The 24450-nt window shown below is 43.9% G+C and overlaps 1 protein-coding gene across 1 annotated transcript in view; it reads left to right on the top strand.

Moving 5' to 3' along the window:
- SPSB4 (splA/ryanodine receptor domain and SOCS box containing 4) overlaps window positions 1–24450 on the top strand; it is a 91001-nt gene that overhangs the window by 64212 nt on the left and 2339 nt on the right. The window lies entirely within an intron of this gene.

Below are 24450 nucleotides of genomic sequence, written 5' to 3'. Positions count from 1 at the left end.
GAATGTTCTGGGCGTTGACCAGTGTCTTGTGAGGAACACAAGAGTCTTGGGAGCCCAGCAGCCCTGCCAATGTTGCCTGCATGACCTTGGAAATCACGTGACCTCTCTGTGCCTGAGTTCCCTCATAGGGTGTGAGGAGGACTGAGTAAGTTACTGTAGGTCAAGTGCTCAGCCAGCATCAGCGCAAAGTGAACTTCCCAATCTGGACACTTAGACACTAAATGGGGTTTAAAAGCAGTTCTGGTTTTTTATGTAGTTACAGACATCATAGCTAGAGTTGGTTGAGGTATGGAAGAAAAATGATCAGATTCCTGGATCCAACTGCATTTGGGCCTCTGTGGTTGGATCCGATCTCTGGCAGCTTACTGAGGGACCAGCTGTCCTCGGTGGCGTTGGCAGGTACTGACATCCCTAACGGCAGTGGATGAGGTTTATTCTGCAATAGAAGTGACACTGTCAGCTCAGGGCTGGATCTGGGCCTAGAAATATTTTGTTTGGCCATACTAAATTAAAACAACACAGAAATGTCACATAAAAACCTGAATTTTGGAGTTTTCTGGAAAGAGGAGGAAATGCCCCCTGCCCATAGCTTACACCTGCTCCCCACTGTTCACTTAGGTTACCTGCCTGGCACCATGGACGCTGGAGTTTGCAGCCTTTGATCTAAATTGCAAATGTATTTGTAGCACTTGAGATAGTTTTCGTTAATACACTGATCATTAACTTTTTAAAAATTTATCTAAAACAAAAAATCATTTGCCTTGAAACTAGAAGCGGAAGTAAAGTAGCTGTTTTTAAATTTGCCAACTATTATTTTGTATCATGGCTGTTTATAAACTGAAAACATTCATTTCAGACTTCATCATTTACCACTTCTTCTTAGACACAATTTTCCTCCTCTGGAGTATCTCATAAATGCTGGGTTCCTCTTGGGCCTAATTGGATCCTTTGACTGAAGGAGGAGGGGAGCTCGGCTGAGAAAACTAGGCAGACTCCATCCAAGAATTCAGTTTACTCATCAGTTTTGCTTAACTTAAGAAAAACAAGCTTCCACCATCCTCCTCTGGGCCTGTTTCTGAGCTCACACTTGGAAAGGTCAAATAAACACAATAAATCCATTAGAAGGCCTTCATATTAAGCCCCTGGGGCTTATGCTATTTAGCAAGAGGCTAAGAGATGACGTTTCCCAAGTAGAGGAAGTTTGCTCAAGCATAGCTGTTTGCTAGAAAACAGGAGTCAACTGTGCCAGTTAGTCTCAGCGGTTGTGAGGAGCACAGCCCCAGGCTGCGTCAGGAAGGGGGCTTGATGGTGGTGGTTCTGGTGGCTGGGTCTGGAGGGGAGAAGACCCCCTTGTGGAGTCCGTGTCAGCTCCCTTTCCCTTTCCAAATTCTTCAGGCCAAATCGCAGTTGGAATTAGGTGGATTGAACCCGTTAGTTGCTGCCCCCCACTAGGCAGGGTCCCTCACTCTGGCTGAGCTTGGAAAACCAGCTGGCACCACCACATGGAGCAGGGCTGAGGGTCAGGGCCATGGGGCCCCTGGGACTCAGGAACAGAACTGATAGGGTTAGTGAAGAGGTTTCCTTTGCAGTGACCATCATCCCACTTCTTCAGGGGAACTGGCAACAGAGAGTGCATCCCAGACCATGTTGCCCCAGTTCCAATCCCATTCTCACCACTTAACTGTGACCTTGAGCAAGTGCCTGTCCTCTCAACTGCCTCCATTTCCTCCAGTCTGTAGCTGGGCATTCATAATAGTAACTACCTCATTGGGTTGTTATGAGGATTAAATACAGTAAGACAAAGAAAGTGCTTAGAACATCTCACGACATAGGAAGTACTATGTAAGCTACAACTTTCTACAACTATAATGTTACTATTATTATTATTATTGCCAAAAAAATTAGTTGAAGAGTCCAGTAAGAGCACTCAGTTGGGCTTTGAAAATATGTCAACACTCATGAGTTTCTCTGCTTCTGATGAGAAGATTGGAAGGAGGATCCTGAAGAGTGGAGCAGGCTGATGGGTGTGGCGGAAGCCACGGGTCACACGGAACTGGCTCTGAGCCCCAGATCTGAGCCCCGGCTCACGGATGCATTAGATGCTGTGTCCTGGGCAGGACTCTATTTGGAATTATCTGTGGTTATTGATGTAGAAGCATCCTACCTGGATGTTCAGTCCTCAGCTCCCTACACCAGCTGCCTATTTTTCACCTTGTCCCGAAGAACTAACTTCTCTGAAATATTAATAATAGCTGTCATTGATTGATTGCCCGCAAAGGACAGGGCCTATGCTGGGTACCTGGACTCTGTCCCTTTTCTAATCCTCCCAGCACTCCCCACGAGGCAGGTGATGTTCCCATTTTACAGAGGAAGCAGCCTGCCCTGTAAAGCCAGAACCTGACTCTAGGTCTTCTAAGTCCAGGCCTGGGCTGCTGTTTCCTTCCAGCTCTGCCTTTGCCCAGCCACCCTAAGTTCTAAGCAGGCAAGAGTGACTCTGTTATTACTCCTTAGCTAGAATTTATAATTCATCTTCTGGCCAAGCTCTTTGAGTTTGGTTGGGGCCACTTCATAACTTTCTCATTCACTTTTGTTCTCTTTCTCTGTTTTTATTTTTATTTTTAAGTTCTAGGGCACATGTGTACAATGTGCAGGTTTGTTACATAGGTATACATGTGCCATGTTGGTTTGCTGCACCCATCAACTTATCATCTACATTAGGTATTTCTCCTAATGCTATCCCTCCTATAGCCCCCATCTCCCACCCGACAGGCCCTGGTGTGTGATGTTCCCTGCCCCGTGTCCGTGTGTTCTCATTGTTCAACTCCCACTTATGAGTGAGAACATATGGTGTTTGGTTTTCTGTCCTTGTGATAGTTTGCTGAGAATGATGGTTTCCAACTTCATCCATGTCCCTGCAAAGGACATTAACTCGTCCTTTTTTATGGCTGCATAATATTCCGTGGTGTATATGTGCCATATGTTCTTAATCCAGTCTATCATTGTTGAACATTTGGATTGGTTCCAAGTCTTTGCTATTGTGGATAGTGCTGCAATAAACATACGTGTGCATGTGTCTTTATTGTAGCATGATTTATAATCCTTTGGGTATATACCCAGTAATGGGATTGCTGGGTCAAATGGTATTTCTGGTTCTAGATCCTTGAGGAATTGCCACACTGTCTTCCACAATGATTGAACTACTTTACACTCCCACCAACGGTACAAAAGCATTCCTATTTCTGCACATCCTCTCCAGCACCTGTCTTTTTAATGATCGCCATTCTAACTGGCATGAGATGGTATCTCATGGTGGTTTTGATTTGCATTTCTCTGATGACCAGTGATGATGAGCATTTTTTCATATGTCTGTTGGCTGCATAAATGTCTTCTTTTGAGAAGTGTCTATTTATATCCTTTGCCTAATTTTTGATGGTGGTGTTTGTTTTTTTCTTGTAAATTTGTTTAAGTTCTTTGTAGATTCTGGATATTAGCCCTTTGTTAGATGAGTAGATTGCAAACATTTTCCCCCATTCTGTAGGTTGCCTGTTCACTCTGATGATAGGTTCTTTTGCTGTGCAGAAGCTCTTTAGTTTAATTAGATGCTATTTGTCTATTTTGGCTTTTGTTGCCATTGCTTTTGGTGTTTTAGTCATGAAACTTTGCTCATGCCTATGTCCTGAATGGTATTGCCTAGGTTTTCTTCTAGGCTTTTTATGGTTTTAGGTCTTACATTTAGGTCTTTAATCCATCTTGAGTTAATTTTTGTATAAGGTGTAAGGAAGGGATCCAGTTTCAGCTTTCTACATATGGCTAGCCAGTTTTCCCAGCACCACTTACTAAATAGGGAATCCTTCCCTCATTGCTTGTTTTTGTCAGGTTTGTCAAAGATCAGATGGTTGTAGATGGTGTAGTATTATTTCTGAGTCCTCTGTTCTGTTCCATTGGTCTATATATCTGTTTTGGTACCAGTACCATGCTGTTTTTTTGGTTATTGTAGCCTTGTAGTATAGTTTGAAGTCAGGTAGCCTGATGCCTTCAGCTTTGTTCTTTTTGCTTAGGATTGTCTTGGCTATATGGGCTCTTTTTTGGTTCCATATGAACTTTAAAGTAGTTTTTTCCAATTCTGTGAAGAAAGTCATTGGTAGCTTGATGGGGATGGCATTGAATCTATAAATTACCTTGGGCAGTATGACCAGTTTCACAATATTGACTCTTCCTATCCATGAGTATGGAATGTTTTTCCATTTGTTTGTGTCCTCTTTTATTTCGTTGAGCAGTGGTTTGTAGTTCTCCTCGAAGAGGTCCTTCACATCCCTTCTAAGTTGTATTCCTAGGTATTTTATTCTCTTTGTAGTAATTGTGAATGGGAGTTCACTCATGATTTGGTTCTCTGTTTGTCTGTTCTTGGTGTATAGGAATGCTTGTGATTTTTGCACATTGATTTTGTATCCTGAGACTTTGCTGAAGTTTCTTATCAGCTTAAGGAGATTTTGGGCTGAGACGATGGGGTTTTCCACATATACAATCATGTCTTCTGCAAACAGAGACAATTTGATTTCCCCTTTTCCTAATTGAATACCCTTTATTTCTTTCTCTTGCCTGATTGCCCTGGCCAGAACTTCCAACACTATGTTGAATAGGAGTGGTGAGAGAGGGCATCCCTGTCTTGTGCCAGTTTTCAAAGGGAATGCTTCCAGTTTTTGCCCATTCAGTAAGATTTTGGCTGTGCGTTTGTCATAAATAGCTCTTATTATTTATCCAGGAATTTATCCATTTCTTCTAGATTTTCTACTTTATTTGTGTAGAGGTGTTTATAGTATTCTCTGATGTATTGTATTTCTGTGGGATCAGTGGTGATATCCCCTTTATCATTCTTTATTGCATCTCTTTGATTCTTCTGTCATTTCTTCTTTATTAGTTTTGTTAGCAGTCTATGTATTTTGTTGATTTTTTCAAAAAACCAGCTCCTGGATTCATTGATTTTTTTTTTAAGGGTTTTTTTGTGTCTCTATCTCCTTCAGTTCTGCTCTGATCTTAGTTATTTCTTGCCTTCTGCTAGCTTTTGAATTTGCTTGCTCTTGCCTCTCTAGTTCTTTTCATTGTGATGTTAGCGTGTCGATTTTAGATCTTTCCTGCTTCCTCTTGTGGTCATTTAGTGCTATAAATTTCCCTCTACACACTGCTTTAAATGTGTCCCAGAGATTCTGGTACATTGTGTCTTTGTTCTCATTGGTTTCAAAAACATCTTTATTTCTGCCTTCATTTCATTATGTACCCAATAGTCATTCAGGAGCAGGTTGTTCAGTTTCCATGTAGTTTTGGTGTTTTGAGTGAGTTTCTTAATCCTGAGTTCTAATTTGATTGCACTGTGGTCTGAGAGACAGTTTGTTGTGATTTCTGTTCTTTTGCATTTGCTGAGGAGTGTTTTACTTCCAATTATGTGGTCAGTTTTAGAATAAGTGTGATGTGGTGCTGAGAAGAATGTATATTCTGTTGATTTGGGGTGGAGAGTTCTGTAGATGTCTATTAGGTCCACTTGGTCCAGAGCTGAGTTCAAGTCCTGGATATCCTTGTTAACCTTCTGTCTCGTTGATCTGTCTAATATTGACAGTGGGATGTTAAAGTCTCCCATTATTATTGTGTGGGAGTCTAAGTCTCTTTGTAGATCTCTAAGGACTTCCTTTATGAATCTGTGTGCTCCTGTATTGGGTGCATTTACATTTAGGGTAGTTAGCTCTGCTTGTTGAATTGATCCCTTTACCATTATGTAATGGCCTTCTTTGTCTCTTTTGATCTTTGTTGGTTTAAAGTCTGTTTTATCAGAGACTAGGATTGCAACCCCTGCTCTTATTTTATTTATTTACTTATTTATTGCTTTCCATTTGCTTGGTAGATCTTCCTCCATCCCTTTATTTTGAGCCCATGTGTGTCTTTGCATGTGAGATGGGTCTCCTGAATACAGCACACCAATGGGTCTTGCCTTTTTATCCAATTTGCCAGTCCATGTCTTTTAATTGGGGCATTTAGCCCATTTACATTTAAGGTTAATATTGTTATGTGTGAATCTGATCCTGTCATTATGATGTTAGCTAGTTATTTTGCTTGTTAGTTGATGCAGTTTCTTCCTAGCATTGATGGTCTTTACAATTTGGCATGTTTTTGCAGTGGCTGGTACCAGTTGTTCCTTTCCATGTTTAGTGCTTCCTTCAGGAGCTCTTGTAAGGCAGGCCTGGTGGTGACAAAATCTCTCAGCATTTGCTTGTCTATAAAGGATTTTATTTCTCCTTCACTTATGAAGCTTAGTTTGGCTGGATATGAAATTCTGGGTTGAAAATTCTTTTCTTTAAGAATGTTGAATATTGGCCCTCAGTCTCTTCTGGCTTGTAGGTTTTTGGCCGAGAGATCCACTGTTAGTCTGATGGGCTTCCCTTTGTGAGTACCCTGACCTTTCTCTCTGGCTGCCCTTAACATTTTTTCCCTCATTTCAACCTTGGCTTATCTGACAATTATGTGTCTTGGGGTTGCTCTTCTCGAGGAGTATCTTTGTGGTATTCTCTGTCTCCTGAATTTGAATGTTGGCCTGCCTTGCTAAGTTGGGGAAGTTCTCCTGGATAATATCCTGAAGAGTGTTTTCTAACTTGGATCCATTCTCCCCATCACTTTCAGGAACACCAGTCAAACATAGATGTGGTCTTTTCACATAGTTCTATATTTCTTGGAGGCTTTGTTCGTTTCTTTTCACTCTTTTTGCTCTAATCTTGTCTTCTCGCTTTATTTCATTAATTTGATCTTCAATCACTGATATCCTTTCTTCCACTTGATTGAATCGGTTATTGAAGCTTGTGAGTTCTTGTGCTGTGGTTTTCAGCTCCATCAGGTCATTTAAGGTCTTCTCTACACTGTTTATTCTAGTTAGCCATTCGTCTAACCTTTCTTCAAGGTTTTTAGCTTCCTTGCAATGGGTTAGAACATGCCCCTTTAGCTCGGAGAATTTTGTTACTACCGACCTTCTGAAGCCTACTTCTGTCAACTTGTCAAACTCATTCTCCGTCCAGTTTTGTTCCTTTGCTGGCAAGGAGCTGCAATCCTTTGGAGGAGAAGAGACGCTCTGGTTTTTGGAATTTTCAGCTTTTCTGCTCTGGTTTCTCCCCCTCTTTGTGGTTTTATCTATGTTTGGTCTTTGATGTTGGTGACCTACAGATGGGGTTTTGGTATGGATGTGCTTTTTGTTGATGTTGATGCTATTCCTTTCTGTTCGTTAGTTTTCCTTCTAACAGTTGGGCCTCTCAGCTGCAGGTCTTTTTGAATTTGCTGGAGGTCTACTCTAGACCCTGTTTGCCTTGGTATCACCAGCAGAGGCTGCAGAACAGCAAATATTGCTGCCTGATTCTTCCTCTGGAAGCTTCGTCCCAGAGGGGTACCTGACTGTATGAGGTGTCTGTGGGCCCCTACTGGGAGGTAGCTCGCAGTCAGGCTACACAGGGGTCAGGGACCCACTTAAGAAGGCAGTCTGTTCGTTCTCAGAGCTCAAACGCCGTGCTGGGAGAACCACTGGTCTCTTCAGAGCTGTCAGACAGGGACGTTTAGGTCTGCTGAAGCTGTCTGCTGCCTTTTGTTCTGATATGCCCTGCCCACAGACGTGGAATGTACAGCAAAGCAGTAGGCCTTGCTGAGCTGTGGTGGGCTCCACCCAGTTTGAGCTTCCCAGCCTCTTTGTTTACACTGTGAGCATAAAACCGCCTACTCAAGCCTCAGCAATGGCGGACGACCCTCCCCTTGCCATGCTGCTGCATCGCAGGTCAATCTCAGACTGTTGCGGTAGCACTGAGCAAGGCTCCTTGGGCGTGGGACCCGCCAAGCCAGGCACAGGAGGGAATTTCCTGGTCTTCCTGTTGCAAAGACTGTGGGAAAAGTGCAGTATTTGGGCAGAAGTGTACCGTTCCTCCAGGTACAGACTGTCACAGCTTCCCTTGGCTAGAAAAGGGAAATCCCCCGATGCTTTGTGCTTCCCTGGTGAGGTGACACCCCGTCCTGTTTCGGCTTGCCCTCCATGGGCTGCGCCCACTGTCCACCCAGTCCCAATGAGATGAACCAGGTACCTCATTTGGAAATGCAGAAATCACCCATCTTCTGTGTCGATTTTGCTGGGAGCTAGAGACCAGAGCTGTTCCTATTTGGCCATCTTGGAAGCCAGACCTAAATCCTCTCTCTCTCTCTTTGTTTTTAACTGAACTTCTGATACACAGAATTGGATTAAACATAATCCTTAGTTGTAATACACTGTCATCTTTGGTCCCATGCATAGCCCTCTTTAATTCTAATTTCCTTATTTATGTATTTACCCCTTTATAATTTAATGCACACCCATGAATCTACCACCCAACCCAGTGCCTAGAACATTGATAATCAAGCACCTCTGTGCCCCTTGTGTCATCTCCGCCAATCTGCACCCTTGCTGAAAGGCAACCACTCTCAGAATTTTGTGCTTATTATTCCTTTGCTCTTTTCCTTATAGATTTTTTGTACATAGATGTATGCCTCAATAATGCCTTGTTTCATTTTAGTTGTTCTGCAACTTCCCAAATTACATACTCCTATGCCAGTACCACTCAGTGTCATTGCTACAGCATTAAGTAACCTGATATCTGGTAGGCAAGTCCTTCTGTCCCCAAATTCCTCATTCCTTTTTAGAAGGAGACGCCACAGGGAATTGGGGACCTATTTCTGAGGACTTCACCCTGCCCTGGATGAAATTAGCACCAACTGTCTCTGCAAGCACCCTTCTGCTTCCCCTGCCTGGTCTCCGATGTTGGATGTGTTTCTTTCAGTACTGTAGGGGCAGCTGGGTTGTTCCAGTGCTGCAGTGACAGGGAACACTGCAGAGGTTGGGAACATCCGTGGAGCAGGGTGCATGCCAACCCAGAGGCACCCCCATCTGACACTCTCCCCATGTGACAAGGGCTGTCCCATCCAAGGCCAGCGTGTCCAACCATTGTGCAGCTCCCCGGGGCAGGCTCCAAGTCAGACTTTCTGGGACAATTTTAAGCTGAGTTAGGAGTATCCTCTACCAGACCAAGGAACTGGCGCAGTGTGTTGCTAATTCTGTCTGCCCGCAGGACCTTGCCAGGGTTCTTCAGTGGACTCAGGACAATATGAAAGAGCTACTTTTTATTCATTACCTGCATCAGAGGACCTGGGCTGCATTTTCCTTTGTAGAGATGCAGGCTCATTTCAGCTGCCTCCTCTCTCCCAAACACTGGGTTTCTCATTCTCATTGACCCAGCACCCACAGTATCCAAAGCAGAGCGGTAAGGGCTGGACAGCTAGCACGAGACCCAGCCCTGCCTGTGGGAGCCCATAGGGGTGAGGACAGCTCCAGCAACAGGGAACAGTTCTACAGAGATTCAGGGTGGTCAGGGATTTCCTGAAGTTTGAGGGCAGGGAGACCACATTTCCCAAACCCCAAATTAGGACAATGAGGTCTGGCAGCAGGACAGAATATTTCAAACTAGGATCGTCTCATAAAACTCTTAGGTTTAGTCACCATATTGACGAGAACCACTCACAGGCCTCTGCCTGGGAGGGTCTGATGAGGTTGTGGAGAAGGGCTCACAGCAGCAGGTGTGAGCTGTGTTTCATGGGGACACAGAAGGGCAAGGAGACCTAGGGAGGCTGCGTTCATAATGGGGTCAGGAAGACAGAAAGAATGGAACACAGAGATGTTTAGGACGTGGACATGAAAGCACTTGGGGGTAGATTGGGCTTGGAGAGCAGAGGAGGGACATCGTGAGTGTGTCTGAAGGTCTCAGCCTGTTAACACGGCTACAAAGACAGGGCTCCCACTAGAGAAGTACAGCAGTAAGGAAGAAGGGCAGGGAACTTGGTTTCACTGCAGAGAGTTGACATGTCTATGAGGCCACGGACAGGCCATGTGGACCAGTGTATTAGAATCACTCAGATCATGTTAAAATGTTGCTTCTGATGCAGTAGGTCAGGGTGGAGCACAAGACCCTGCATTTTCAACAGGCTCCCAGGTGACACTGGTGCTGCCAGTCCACAGATCAGGTAGCCAGGCTAATGAGGGTCCCAGACAAGAATCGGGCAGAGATCACATGTGACAACGTCCCTAATTTGGATAAGGAGTTAAGTACCTGTTGAACTGAGGCATGTAGTGTCATTTTTCATTTCCCCCCACAAGAAAAATGTCTCAACTTCCAGGAAAACCATTATCGATCATCTTGATCAGAATCCAGGGATGCAAAAATGGAAGGGGAGATGTGCCTTTATATAATTTTTTTCATATGAAGAACTGATTCCTCTAACTTTCACAGGTATGACTTTGGTTGTAAGCAGTTGAGCAGAGCCATATTTTTCTTTCTGCCTCTTCGGAAGTGAATTTTCTGATGAGGTTAGCTCCTTCTCTCCATTTCACCCATGCGCTCACCAGCACAAGGTGGCAGGGTCTGCAATCAGACAGGAAGTGGCTGGTGTTGCGGTAATATTAGAGTCAGGGCAGCTCTGTGCCTTCATCACATCATGGCAGGGGAAGAATCAGAAGGTTCAGAACCCTGGAGACCAGGACTCCCATGCCTCCTCCTCATAATACCTGGACACAGGTATTCTCAAGCATGTCCATTAGTATGAATTGAAGTCAACATGTGCCCCCTGCCAGGGGTCAGTCTCATTTTGAGACCTCAGTCTGCCTGCAGAAATAATCTGTGAAGGGATTTCAGACATGGGCCCAAGGTGCAGGGGGATGTATGTGGTTCCTCTGAGAATAAGGAGGCCATGTCCTGCCCAGGGTTGTCTCTGCAGACACCTCCTCCCTCTGCTCATATTCAGGGAAGGGTTGCAATTTGGCTCCTGTATATTGGGCTCATTTTGAACTTTAATGACACCAAAAACAAAACAAAACAGTTGATTTTGTGACTTGATTTCCTTTGGGAGTTTTAAATAAATATTACTATAGAAATATCATTCTCCTTGTCCAAGGCTTCTCTTCTAAGAGGTATGAAGACAGAGGGGAATCATATTGGATCCTGGCCTTTCCTCCATGGCTCGTGGAGATTTTGTGGGAAGGCCAGTCAAGCATATGGGTGCCCCACGCAGACAGGTTTGAAAGACCTGCCTGAGAAGGGGGTTCTGGTTACATCCTTGCCACCCCACTAAATGCTCCCCAAGTCTGTGGGGCTCTATGATTCACCACAAGAGAGGGAGCCCCAGCATTTCAGAACTGACCAGATGCTTAGAGAAAATCTCATTCAGTGGCCTCAGACAGGAAAGAGAAGCTCGGAGAGGGAAAAAATGTAGAATCCCAAGGGGTTAATGGAGGAACCGAGGCTCAAACCCCTGTCTTCTGAACCCAGTCACCTCTGCCTCCACCTCCCTGCCTTCCTTGGCCTGAGGAGTGGCATTCACTGCAGCAGCCCAAGTCACAGCCAACCTTTCATCCCTGAGGCCCTGGGCTCAGGCGATCTCAGACTCAATCCTGTGGAGAGAAGACGGAGCAACCTGTTGGATTGGAAACTGACCCCAAGTCCACGTCCACAGAGATCAAGGCTCCTGGACCCGAGTCCAGGCCTCTGTTTTTCTCCCACTTTCCTTCAATTTCCAACCAGGGTTGCAGGCTTGCTACCAACATCCCAAGAGTGATATTTTTCGAAGGACACTATCTCCCCATTGTATCAACCCCAGAGAATCTTCTTCCACAGACCCAGGGAGACCAAATAACAACAGCAAAGCAAACGTCGATGGCATCTGAGCATGTGCCAGGCCATGCTTTAATCCTTTCCATAGGTTACCTCCTTTAATTCGCACAAGCACCATCAGAGACGGGTCCACGAGCTGAGTTTGCTAGGACCTTGGCTGGGATAGGACTCGAATTCCTCTGTGAAAACAGAGCCCACTCCGACCCCTTCCATGGATAGATTAGTGGTGAATCTGGCTCTGCTTTTGATGGTAAGAGGCTAGTGAAAGAGTCTGGCTTGGGCCTTGCACTAGGGTGGAGACTGAGCTAGGATTTCCCTCCAATACAGCCCCCCACGCCTCATCCCGGGCTCTCAAAGGCTGGGCAAGGGATGGGACCTTCTTCTACCTCTTCACTCCCCGCCCAGCCCAAACACACAGAGGTTTCTCCAAGATGTGTATGCTTCAAGGTCAAGAAGACCCAACAGTGGTCCAGGACACAAACCCCAGTAGGACCTGAGTCTCCAGCGCCTGCCTGAAGCCAATCATTCTTCCTCACAGCTGGGAGGGGGTCAATAGTGAACACCCGTGTGGTTCAGCAGGGCTGGGGTGCAGCAGCAAGCCAGCAGTGGACAGGCAGCTGAGTGCTGCTGAGCTGTTGGCCAGGAAGGCAGATGCCTGTGGAAGGAAGGCTGCCAGAGAGGGGTTCAGGTCTCCAGACCCCTTGTTCCTTTGACAATGCTAGTGTGAGCCCATGGCTAAAATGAGCCTCGCCTGTAAAGCTGAGTGAGGCCTCAGTTCAGCCAGTCCTGCCTTTGATAATAACAGCAGCTTAGAGCCAGCCCTGCCCTTGGGCCTGGTTCAGCCCCACCTCCCCGAGGAAACCTGCCTGGCTTCCATCCAGAGCTCAGAAGCCACGTCTCCCCAGGTCTGCAAGGCTCCTCTAACATTTATCTCACAGGCATCACTTGCCTTGCCATTCACTTTTTCATGTGCATTTTTTTTTCTATCAAATCTAATTTGATTTCGTACAATCAAGGCCCTTTCACTGCCAGGATTAAATGTGATTTCTGTTCTGCCAAACGTAAACCAGTGGAGAGGAGCCTCAGCCATTATGCCAAGCCATTTGCTACTCTGATGGAGACACAGGCTGGAGAAGGAAGGCGAGGCCACTCTGCCAGCTGGTGGCTGAGACTTGCCAGGCACTCAGGGCTCCCAGCTGCCCAGCTGCATGGCAGGTCAGGGAAAGGAGGACAAATCTTCTCTTAGGCCCTGCAGTGGAACTGAGGTCTAAGAACTGAGAACCGAACCGAATTCCAGAAGCTGTTTGTTCCCAGTTCATTTCCTAGTCCCTAGCCCTGCCCCTCCCACAGCCCCTCACCAGCTGCCCCATTGGCCCGCCTGACCCCATACCCTTGGTTCCTGGGAATAGTGAATTGTTCAGCTGGATGAGGAGGGAGGAGAAGAAAAAGAAGGCTGGTGGGTTGAGCAGATCTGAAGAGATGGCCATGTGGCCGTGGAGGTTTCCCTGAGGGGAAATAATGGTTATAGTCGGTGGGGATGGGGGTGGAGTGTGGTAAGGCATTGGTCAGAGACTGGGGTGCAGGAATGTGTTTAGGAGTGACGCTGAGGTTCATGGTGGCCCAGGTAATAGTGGCTGGGTGGAGGAGAGAGTCCCTGGGATCTGGCAGTCAGGAATCAGGAGCCTGAGTGATGAGAAAGTGATCCCTGTGGAGGAGTCATCGGGGGGTGACAGGTGTGGGTGGAGAGGGGGTGTGGGAGGCCAGGCCAAAGCCCTGACAAACGCGGGGTCAGCGGTCAGTGGATGACAGCATCAAGGAGTGGGGAGAGGGCTGAGCCAAGTGGTGTGAACCACATAGGAAGGGGGATTTCGCATAAACAGAAGGTGGGTGTGGAGCTTTGTATATGGCAGAGGAGCCAGGAGGGGCCCTGCCCTGCCTCCAGGCCTGAGTGAGCACGCAGCCCCCAGAGAAGGTGGAAGGGCAACGGGGTGCCGGGACAGAATGCTTGGTCCAGTTAAGGCAGTTGAGGGGAGCTCACAGAGAAGAAGCTGGGGTTGCAGTTTTCTGTATGTGGAGTGGCAGTTCCAAAGGGTGCAGTGGAAGATTTGAGTGGTGGGGAAGCTAAGGGCTGGAGTCAGAGGTAAGGGGGACAGAGCATCATGTGGGGATGGCTCTTTAGCAAAGTCAGCTGCTAGAAAGAGGTTCTACTAAGCATCAGGATCCAACAGAACCTTAAATTGTTCCATTCTACCTTCCTTCACTTCAGGGTTATATTCAGTCTCTTCTTTTTCTGGTGGTGGGTATCATCCTGTTTCTAGGGCTCCTTTTTCATTTTGCTGGAATGCCTCCTTGAGTAACTTTCAGACTAGGTGGACAGAAGCTCTTCTTTCAGAGCCACTGCACACATCCAGAAAGGAAGCTGCTGTTTGCTCTGCAACAGTGTAGCTCCCCTTAGCCTGGGAGGGTGAGGAGTCTTTGGGTGAAAAGATTTTGCCAGACACACTCTCCTGTCAGTTCTGAGTCAGGGAGCTGACGGGAAGGCCAGACCCTTGAGTTCTTCATCTAAGTGGAGGTGTCTTTCCCACAAATCCTGCCCACCTCTGCTGTGGAGGTTTTGCCCATGCTCTATTCAGCTTCTCTATTGGACCTTGACACCTCCAGGAGCCTCTCCCAAAGGCTGCCCTGCTCAAACAGAACTGGATCAGGCTCTGCAGCTGAGGCAGATGGGAACACAACTGTCCCAGATGTTGGGATTACAGTTCTTTAAGGATTACCCCATGTTTGCTCCTTGGAGCTTGGGGTTTCTCTGGGACTCTTTTGGTGAGAGCCCTGCACATCCCTGGTGTACAAGGCTACTGGTCTCACTGCTTGATTTCTCCACCATCCTGTCACACCTGCTTCCTGTCTTCCTGGAATTTACCATAATGTCTGGCTGCTGATGGCCTTTCTTGTTTTCCAGCACTCTTATCCTGTCCCTCGTGCACATGCATGCACACATGAGCGAATCTTCTGTCATCTCAGAGAGACACTGGGTAGGAGGGGTGCAGTGTGTGGGCCCAGGCTGCCCCCTTGATCACACTGCCTTCGTCTTTGGAACAGTCCCACACAGTTCAGCTGGAACATTTGAATGGAATTTTTCAAGCACTCCCTGTTCTGGGTTGTCCCCTTTGGAGGTTTCTCACATCCTTGGTTTGCAGCGTTGCTAGGGAAGGCCATGCATTATTTAGGACTATTTTCCTGTGCAACACTCCTCTGTGCACAAGAAGTAACTTGATAGCTCCCTATCCCAGGGAAAATGAGGGCCCCACCTGGGCTGTGGGGACCATCTGTGTGGATGACGCTTGTTGGCACAGAGTTCATCTGAAGATGCTGCTTGTGTCCCAGCTGCAGTCACAACCCTTTTTGCTGGGGAAACAGTGAAGCTTGTCAACAGAAAACTCTCCAAATTCCAAATGCTTCTAGATGGGAGCTGAGGTCTCTGTTGACCATGACAGGGCCAGTCGGTACAGGGATGCCATATTTTAGAAGTAGCATTACTACAGGTAATGATACACTTGACAATTTGCATGATTAAGTGCAGACTCTGAGGGCAGAGGAGCCAAGTCACTGAGGAAGAGGTGACACTTGATTTGAGTCCAGAAAGACGAGGCATGTTCCTGGCAGGAAGTACAAGGAATGGTGTTCTAGGCAAAAGGAGCAGCATGAGGGGAGTCTCAGGGGCATGAAAGCAATTCTGAGGCTTCAGACACCAAAACCATAGTCTGTGGATAACTGATGAGTACAGTGTCTGCCACAGAGTGTGTGTGTACTTGCACATGTGTGTGGCTCCTCCTCATTTCATTCCCTGAAAACAAACAGTGCCCAGGTCTATTTGAGTCCAGCTTTCAGGGCTGTCACTCAAACCCTCCCCCATCTGCTGACCATTGTCTAAAATTACCACAAGAGAATTTCACCTCTTGACCCTAAGATGTTGATCTTTTTTCAAAATATAAATACAGGGTTGGGGTAGGGTAGTGACTTGTGTCTTGGCATCTTCTCACTGCAGGCAGAGAAGACTTCAGAGGGCTCAGGAAAGCAGCTTAAGCCACCAATCTCTGCGCCAAGATCTCCACCCATTTCCGTCACAGAAACAGGCCATCATAAGTGGATGCAGTAACTTTCCTCATTTTATTGATAGCTAAACAGAGTCCCTGGGAAGTCCAATGGCTCACCTAGGGTTGTGCAGGTGGTTAGTGATGGAAAATTAAGGAATATTGAGATCACTGGAGAACTTTTGAAATGATTACCTTGTCATATTTTTAGCACAGAACCAGACATCCATCCCTGGCTCCAGGAAATCTTCATCAAGAGCAGAGCATTGTTGTCAATTAGGATGATGTACTGAGGCATTTGTAGAACCACAATAAGTAAATTATGACTGTTTTTAAGGGTGCTTCTTGGGCTGATGGCCTGAAATAAGACACATTTTAGAGAGAACACCTTTAAGGCAAGGGGCCTGTTATGTCATACCATCATCACAACAGCCCGTAGATGGAGATGTTGCTATCCCCATTTTACAGATGATAAAAATGTGGAGCCACATTTTTGTCCTCTGTTGAGTGGGTGGTGGGAGCAGAAGCTAGGATTCCAAGCTAGCTCCTTCCCCCTATTTTTCCCATTAGGGCAGGCAGGCAAATGCTTCATTTGTGTTGCGTCTCACCAAGTATTTCTGTCAGTGATTTTTTTTTTTAATGTAAACTTGTTTTTGAAGTATAAGATATATGTAGACAGCACACAAATCTTAAGAGTGCTGCTTGATGATGTTTACAAACAACACACTAGTAGAACCAGAACTCAATTCAAGCAGCAGAAAATTCCAGCCCCCTCAGGAATCCCTCATGCCTCCTGCCCATCACTACTCCCTTAAGGTCACCTCTGCCCTAACTTCATCAACTTGCTTTTGCTTCAGTACAGAAGATGTCACGCAAAATGTGCTTTTTTTCACTCAAAATTATGTCGAAAGATTCCTCCATGCTTTTATGTATAATTGTGGTTCCTTCATTCTCATGGCTGATTAGTGTTCTATATGAAGTTACACAATTTATTTTTACATTCTGCTGTTGATGGACAGTAGAATTGTTGCTTTCAGTTTGGTGCTGTTACAAGTGATGCTCCTATGAGCATTTGTGAATGTACATTTTGGTGAACATGTATATGCTTTTCTGTTAGGTGTTTACCCAGGAGATTCAGCAGTTTTAGTCAATGCGCCTAGTTTTCCAAAGTGGTTGTGCAGTTCACATTCCCACTAAAAGCACTGTGACCATTCCAGTTGCTCTACATCCTCATGAGCACTTAATACTATCTTTTTCATTTTAGTCATTCTTTTTTTTTTCTTTCTTAATTTCAATAGTTTTGGGGGTACAGGTGGTTTTTGGTTTCATAGAAAAAATCTTTAGTGGTGATTTCTGAAATTTTGATGCACTACTCAATATGTAGTCTTTTATCCCTCAACTCCCTCCCACTCTTTCCCCCAGGTCCCTAAAGTCCATTATATCTTTTTTTTTTTTTTTGAGATGGAGTCTCACTCTGTTGCCCTGGCTGAAGTGCAGTGTCACAATCTCGGCTCACTGCAACCTCCGCCTCCCAGGTTCAAGCGATTCCTCTGTCTCAGCTTCCCAAGTAGCTGGGACTACAGGTGAGCGCCACCATGCCTGGCTAATTTTTGTATTTTTAGTAGAGATGGGGTTTCACCATATTGGCCAGGCTGGTCTCAAACTCCTGACCTCGTGATCTACCTGCCTCTGCCCCCCAAAGTGCTGGGATTACAGGCATGAGCCACCGTGCCCAGCTTCATTATATCATTCTTACAACTTTGCATCCTCATACCTTAGCTCCCATTTATAAGTGAGAACATAGATGTTTGGTTTTCCATTCCTGAGTTACTTCTCTTAGAATAATGGTCTCCAACTTTATCCAGGTTGCTGTGAATGCCATTATTTCATTCCTTTTTATGGCCGAGTAGTATTCCAAGGTGTGTGTATATATATATTATCACATTTTGTTTATTCACTCATTCATTGATGGGCATTTAGGCTGTTTCCAAAATTTTACAATTGTGAATTGTGCTGCTATAAACATGCATATGCAAGTGTCTTGTTCACATAATAACTTATTTTCTTCTGGGTAGATACCTAATAGTGAGATTGCTAGATCAAACAGTAGTTCTACTTTTAGTTCTTTAAGGAATCTCCACACTGTTTTCCATAATGGTTGTACTGGCTTACATTCCCACCAGCAGTGTAAAAGTGTTCCATTTTCACCACATCTACACAAACATCTACTATTTTTTGACATCTGTTATTTCTTAAATTATGGCCATTCTTGCAGGAGTAGTTCATTGTGGTTTTAATTTGCATTTCCCTGATAATTAGTGATGTTGAGCATTTTTTCATATGTTTGTCAGCCATTTGTATATCTTCTTTTGAGAATTTTCTATTCATATCTTTTACCTACTTTTTGATGGATTATTTGTTTTTTTCTTGCCGATTTGCCTGAGTTCCTTGTAGATTCTGGATATTAGTCCTTTGTCAGAGGCACAGTTTGTGAATATTTTCTCCCACTCTGTGTTTACTCTGCTGATTATTTCTTTTGCTGAGCAGAAACTTTTTAGTTTAATTAGGTCCCATCTATTTATCTTTGTTTTTATTGCATTTGCTTTTAGGTTCTTGGTCATGAACTTTTTGCCTAAGCCAATGTCTAGAAGAGTTTTTCCTGTTATCTTCTAGAATTTTTATGGTTTCAGGTCTTAGATTTAAGTTTTTGATCCATCTTGAAGTGATTTTTGTATAAGATGAGAGATGAGGATCCAGCTTCATTCTTCAACATGTGACTTGTCAAATCCCAGCACCATTTGTTGAATAGGTTGTCCTTTCCCCACTTTATGTTTTTGTTTGCTTTGTCAAAGATCGGTTGGCTGTGAGTATTTGGCTTTATCTCTGGGTTCTCTATTCTGGTCCATTGGTCTACATGCCTATTTTTATACCAATACCATGCTGTTTTGGTAACTATAGCCTTGTAGTATAGTTTGAAGTTAGGTAATATGATGCCTCCAGATTTGTTCTTTTTGCTTAGTCTTGCTTTGGCTATGTGAGCTCTTTTTCAGTTTCATATGAATTTTAGGATTGTATTCTCTAGTTTTTTGAAGAATGATAATGGTATTTTGATGGGAATTGCATTGAATTTGTAGACTGCTTTTGACAGTATGGTCATCTTCACAATATTGATTCTACCCATCCATGAGCATGGGGTGTGTTTCCATTTGTTTGTGTCATCTATGAATTCTTTCAGCAATATTTTGTAGTTTTCCCTGTGGAAATCTTTCACCTCCTTTGTTAGGTGTATTCCTAAGTATTTTTCTTTTCTTTTCTTTTTCTTTTTTTCTTTTTTTTTTTTTCTTTTTTTTTTTTTTTTTTTTTGCAGCTGTTGTAAAAGGGATTGAGTTCTTGATTTGATTCTCAGCTTGGTCACTGTTGGTGTATAGCAGTGCTGCTGATTTGTGTACATTGATTTTGTATACTGAAACAACTGAATTCATTTATCAGATCAAGGAGCTTTTTAGATGAGTCTTTAGGGTTTTCTAGGTATATAGTCATATCATCGGCAAATAGCAACAGTTTGGCTTCCTCTTTACAGATTTAGATGCCCTTTATTTCTTTCTCTTGTCTGATTGTTCTGGCTAGGACTTCCAGTACAGTGTTGAATAGCAGTGGTGAAAGTGGGCATCCTTGTCTTGTTCTAGTTCTCAGGGGGAATGCTTTCAACATTTCTCCATTCAGTAGTATAATGTTGGCATGGGTCTGTAATAGATGGCTTTTATTACCTTAAGGTATGTCCCTTCTATGCCAGTTCTGCTGAGGCTTTTAATCATAAATGGATGCTGGATTTTGTCACGTTTTTTCTGCATCTATTGACATGCTTATATGATTTTTGTTTTTAATTATGTTTATGTGATGTATCACATTTGTTGACTTTTATATGTTAAACCATCCCTGCATGCCTGGCATGAAACCTGCTTGATCATGGTTAATTATCTTTTTCCATATGCTGTTGAATTCAGCTAGCTAGTATTTTGTTGAAGATTTTTGCATGTATGTTCATTAGGGATATTGGTCTGTAGTTTTTGTTTTTTGTTATGTCCTTTCCTGGTTTTGGTATTACGGTGATACTGGCTTCATAGAATAATTTAAGGAGGATACCCTCTTTCTCTATCTTTTGGAATAGTTTCAGAAAGAGTAGTATCAATTCTTCTTTGAATACCTGATAGAATTCAGCTGTGAATCCATCTGGTCCTTGACTTTTTTTTTTGGTGGAAATTTTTTTATTACCATTTCAATTTCAGTACTTGTTACTGGTCTGTTCGGAATGTCTATTTCTTCCTGATTTAATCTAGGAAGGTTGAATATTTCAAGAAATTTATCTATCTCCTTTAAATTTTCTAGTTTGTGTGTGTAAAGGTGTTGATAATCCCCTTGAATGCACTTTTGTATTTCTGTGGTATCAGTTGTAATATCTCCTGTTTTGTTTCTAATTGAACTTATTTGAATCTTGTCTTTTCTTGGTTATTCTCATTAATGGTCTATCAATTTTGTTTATCTCTTCAAAGAACTGGCTTTTTGTTTTATTTATCTTTTGTATTTTTTGTTTCATTTAGTTCTACTGTGATCTTTGTTATTTATTTTCTTCTGCTGAGTTTGAGTTTAGTTTGTTCTTGTTTCTCTAGTTCCTTGAGGTGTGACCTTAGATTGTCTATTCATGTTCTTTCAGCTTTTCGATGTAGGCATTTAATGCTATGAGCTTTCCTCTTAGCACTGCTTTGACTGTATCCCAGAGGTTTTTATAAGTTGTGTCACTATTATCATTCAATTCAAAGAATTTTTACATTTCCATCTTGATTTCATTGTTGACCCAAAGATCATTCAGGAGCAGATTATTTAATTTCCATGTATTTGTATAGTTTTGAGGGTTCCTTTAGGAGTTAATTTCCAATTTTATTCCACTGTGGTCTGAGAGGATACTTGATATAATTTTGATTTTCTTAAATTTATTGGGACTTGTTTTGTGGCCTGTCATGTGGTCTATCTTGGAGAATGTTCCATGTGCTGAAGAAAAGAATGTATATTCTGCAGTTGTTGGGTAGAATGTTCTGTAAATATTTGTTAAGTCCATTTGTTCTAGGGTATAGTTGAACTCCAATGTTTCTTTGTTGACTCTGTCTTGGTGAACTGTCTAGTGCTGTCAGTGCAGCATTGAAGTCCCCCACTATTGTTGTGTAGCTGTCTATCTCATTTCTTATGTCTAGTCATAATTGTTTTATAAATTTGGGAGCTCCTGTGTTAGGTACATATATATTTAGGATTGTGATATTTTCCTCTTGGACTGATCCTTTCATTATGCTATAATGTCCCTCTTTGTCTTTTTTTTTTTTTTTTTTTGAGACAGAGTCTCTCTCTGTCACCCAGGCTGGAGTGCAGTGGTGTGATCTCAGCTCATTGCAAGCTCTACCTCCCAGGTTCACACCATTCTCCTACCTCAGCCTCCCGAGTAGCTGGGACTACAGGCGCCCGCCACCATGCCCAGCTAATGTTTTGTATTTTTAGTAGAAATGGGGTTTCACCATGTTAACCAGGATGGTCTCGATCTCCTGACTTTGTGATCTGCCCGCCTTGGCCTCCCACAGTGCTGGGATTACAGGCCTGAGCCAACACGCCTGGCTCCCTCTTTGTCTTTTTAAACTGTTGTTGCTTTAAAACCTGTTTTGTCTGATAAAAGAATAGCTACTCCTGCTTGCTTCTGGTTTCCATTTGCATGGAATATCTCTTTCCCCACTTTACCTTAAGTTTATGTGAGTCCTTATGTGCTAGGTGAGTCTCTTGAAGACAGCAGATACTTGGTTGGTGGATTTTTATTCACTTTGATGTGGTACTCTCCTGCTTCCCCTAGGGACAGGGTTACCTGAGAGCTGGACTGCAAAGATTATTATTGCTCTTCTGGGTCTAACCATGCAGTGGGGCTACCAGGCTCTGGGCTGGTGCTGGGAAATGTTTGCAAAGAGTCCTATGATGGGATCTGTCTTCAGGTCTCCCAGCTGCGGATATCGGCACCTGCTGTGGTGGAGGTGGCAGGGGAGTGAAGTAGACTCTATGAGAGTCTTTGGTTATAGATATGTTTAGTGTGCTGGCTTTCTCTAATGCTGGTTATGCTAGCAGTGAGGTTGTAATATGAACAGACTTGGGACCCACTTGCTAGCCAGGATTTGGCAGGCAGTGGAATTAGCTCCTATTTCTCCTTCCTTGGAGCAAGGTTGTTCTGTCATGAGTTGCTGTAATGTCCTGAGTTGGTTGGCCTCCAGCCAGGAGGTGGCACTTTCAAGAAAGCACCAGAGTTTTTTTTCTGTCTCACAGAATTTGCAGTGGCCTGCTGCTTCTTTTCATTAGGTTATCTTAATTACGTCTGAGAGTTACAGACTGAATAAAAATTTAGAAGTAGACAAACATATGAGTCCTCATTTTTACGTTAATATATAAATTAAATATAAGTAGACAATAAAAAGTAGAAGAAAAGCCTATTTTTAGAAAAGACCAAATTAATAGCTCCTAAAAGTGTCAGGGACATTCAGTGTCAGGGATGTCAGGGACGTCTTCATCACTCCAGACGTCAGTCCCAGGCATCACAGAAAAGAGGAAATCATCATTTTAGTCTTCCTTGTTGGTATGTAGCAGAGTCATATTATGGTATTAATTTCTACTTTCCTGATGATTCATGAAGTTGAGCACTTTTACATATGTTTATTGGCCATTTGGATATTCACCTTTATGAACAATGATTCTTTTTCAGTTTTATCTTTAGTGAAAAAATAGTTCTGAGAATAGCTCCCATGCTGGAAAATTCTGTGCTTCCCTTCCTATCTAGGTGATTATTTCCAAGCTTTGACATTTGGTAGTTCTAAGAAAACTCAAAGCCAGGAGAGATGAGAAAGAAGAGCCAAGGGAATGGGCGCAGCCAACGCTGGGCATTCTCCGATCTCTTAAAGTTCCACAGTGAGGGCAGGAACTCAAGGACTTTCTCTGTGCACTTTGGAATTGTCAGTTTACTCTCCACTCAGAAGTTAGGAGAGATGATTTATATTTCACATTTAGAGCTAGCAACGTACTCTGAACTCCTTTTCTTTCTTCCTTTGGAATTTAGGCTCTAGATTGATTTCAATGACTGCAGAGAGATGAAGATAAAAGGCATTCTGTCCTCTTCAGCCCCTAATTGGGCAGGCAAAACACAGGGAGTTGGGTTTGCTGACAAGGCTAAGCATTTTGGGCGTTGAATACCTGTTATGTGCCTAGGGCATTAAAGTGATAAGAAAATCTCTTAAGGTCTGCCAGTGATTTTGAAACTTTAACATCTCAGTTTTCCTGATGCCAGATGGGGGACAGGGAGTGGGAGAACTGGGTATAAGGGTGTTGTTGGAGGAGAGATGGCGACATCCTGAGGGAGGGTTGTCAAATGTTGGCCTAGGCACAGCGATTGGGTGACTGGGAGGTGAGCGATCAGCCTTCTGCGCCTGGAAAATAGGGCATGGCTGGGCTTGCCCTGTCCAGCCTCATTTTGTATGAGGATCAATATACTGTCTCCATATTTGACTATTCTGGAGATTTTGTACAAGTGGAATTATACAATAAAAATAATAAACAATTTTTTAAAAAAGAGGATACAGAGATGAGTGTTTGAAGCCACTAGTGCTCCCTGCAGATAGCCTTGGGATCTGGCCTCAAGTGAAGGAGAGCTGGATGTACTCTTGTGCACAGCTTCCAAAGCATGCTCCCCGAGCCCCACTTTAATTTTAATGGCTCCCCTTATTAACTCTGCAGCTCAGGTAAATAAAAATTCCTATAAAACATATTCTTGACTCTTGACTACATTCCCGTGTAAAAAGTACTTCTCACTGCAGGTCGTGATAAAAAAATGTTTGAAAGCTGCAGGCCTCGGGTGGATCTGTAGAGGGCCTTTCTCTGTGGTACTATTCCTATCACAGCTCTTGTGTTAGTATTTACCACTCAACAGTTTTATTGTATCTTAGTACATTATAGGATGTTTACGAAATATCATTTATTCTATTACCAAAAAAGTATTAAGATGCAGGTTCAGGCTTCCAGCATATTCCTGGAGGATTGGGGAAACCAGGCCTGTACAAACCATACCAGATGCCATGTGACCACCATCATCATCTTCCTTCCAGCTGATGCTAACTGATCAGCACTGTCCTCTCCCCACAAACCTCCAGCCTGTCCTGTTTTATTCCTCCTTTGCCTTTGCCTGTTCTCTCTGCCTAGGATACCCTCCCCATCCTCATGTGCCTTTAACCCTCCTATTCACTCTTCAAAACCCCATTATGTGTCCTCTCTGTGAAGCTTTCAAACAGCTCTTCTATATAAGAAATTCCCAGTTTCTGTACCTGTGTATTTAGGAATTATTGCATATATTACACTCTATTAAAATGATTCACCTAGTTAAAATCCCAGATCATGAGCCTCTACCACCCCCCCACCTGCCCCACCCTCTTCCAGAGCTGCCTCTGGTTCTAGCTTAGTTATCCCTGTATCCGCAGGGCTAATCAGAGGGCCTGGATCAGAATAAGAGCTTAATAAGGGTGTCTGCAATAAACCTAGTTAAACTTGGTTTAACTGGTCCTATGTCCAGTGGTTGCATTATTTAT

This window comes from Hylobates moloch, unplaced genomic scaffold (genome assembly GCF_009828535.3).
Source record: "Hylobates moloch isolate HMO894 unplaced genomic scaffold, HMol_V3 SCAFFOLD_22, whole genome shotgun sequence".
Taxonomy (NCBI): Eukaryota; Metazoa; Chordata; class Mammalia; order Primates; family Hylobatidae; genus Hylobates; species Hylobates moloch.
Note: the sequence above shows the minus strand (reverse complement) of the source record. Positions and strands in the feature narration are given on the sequence as shown.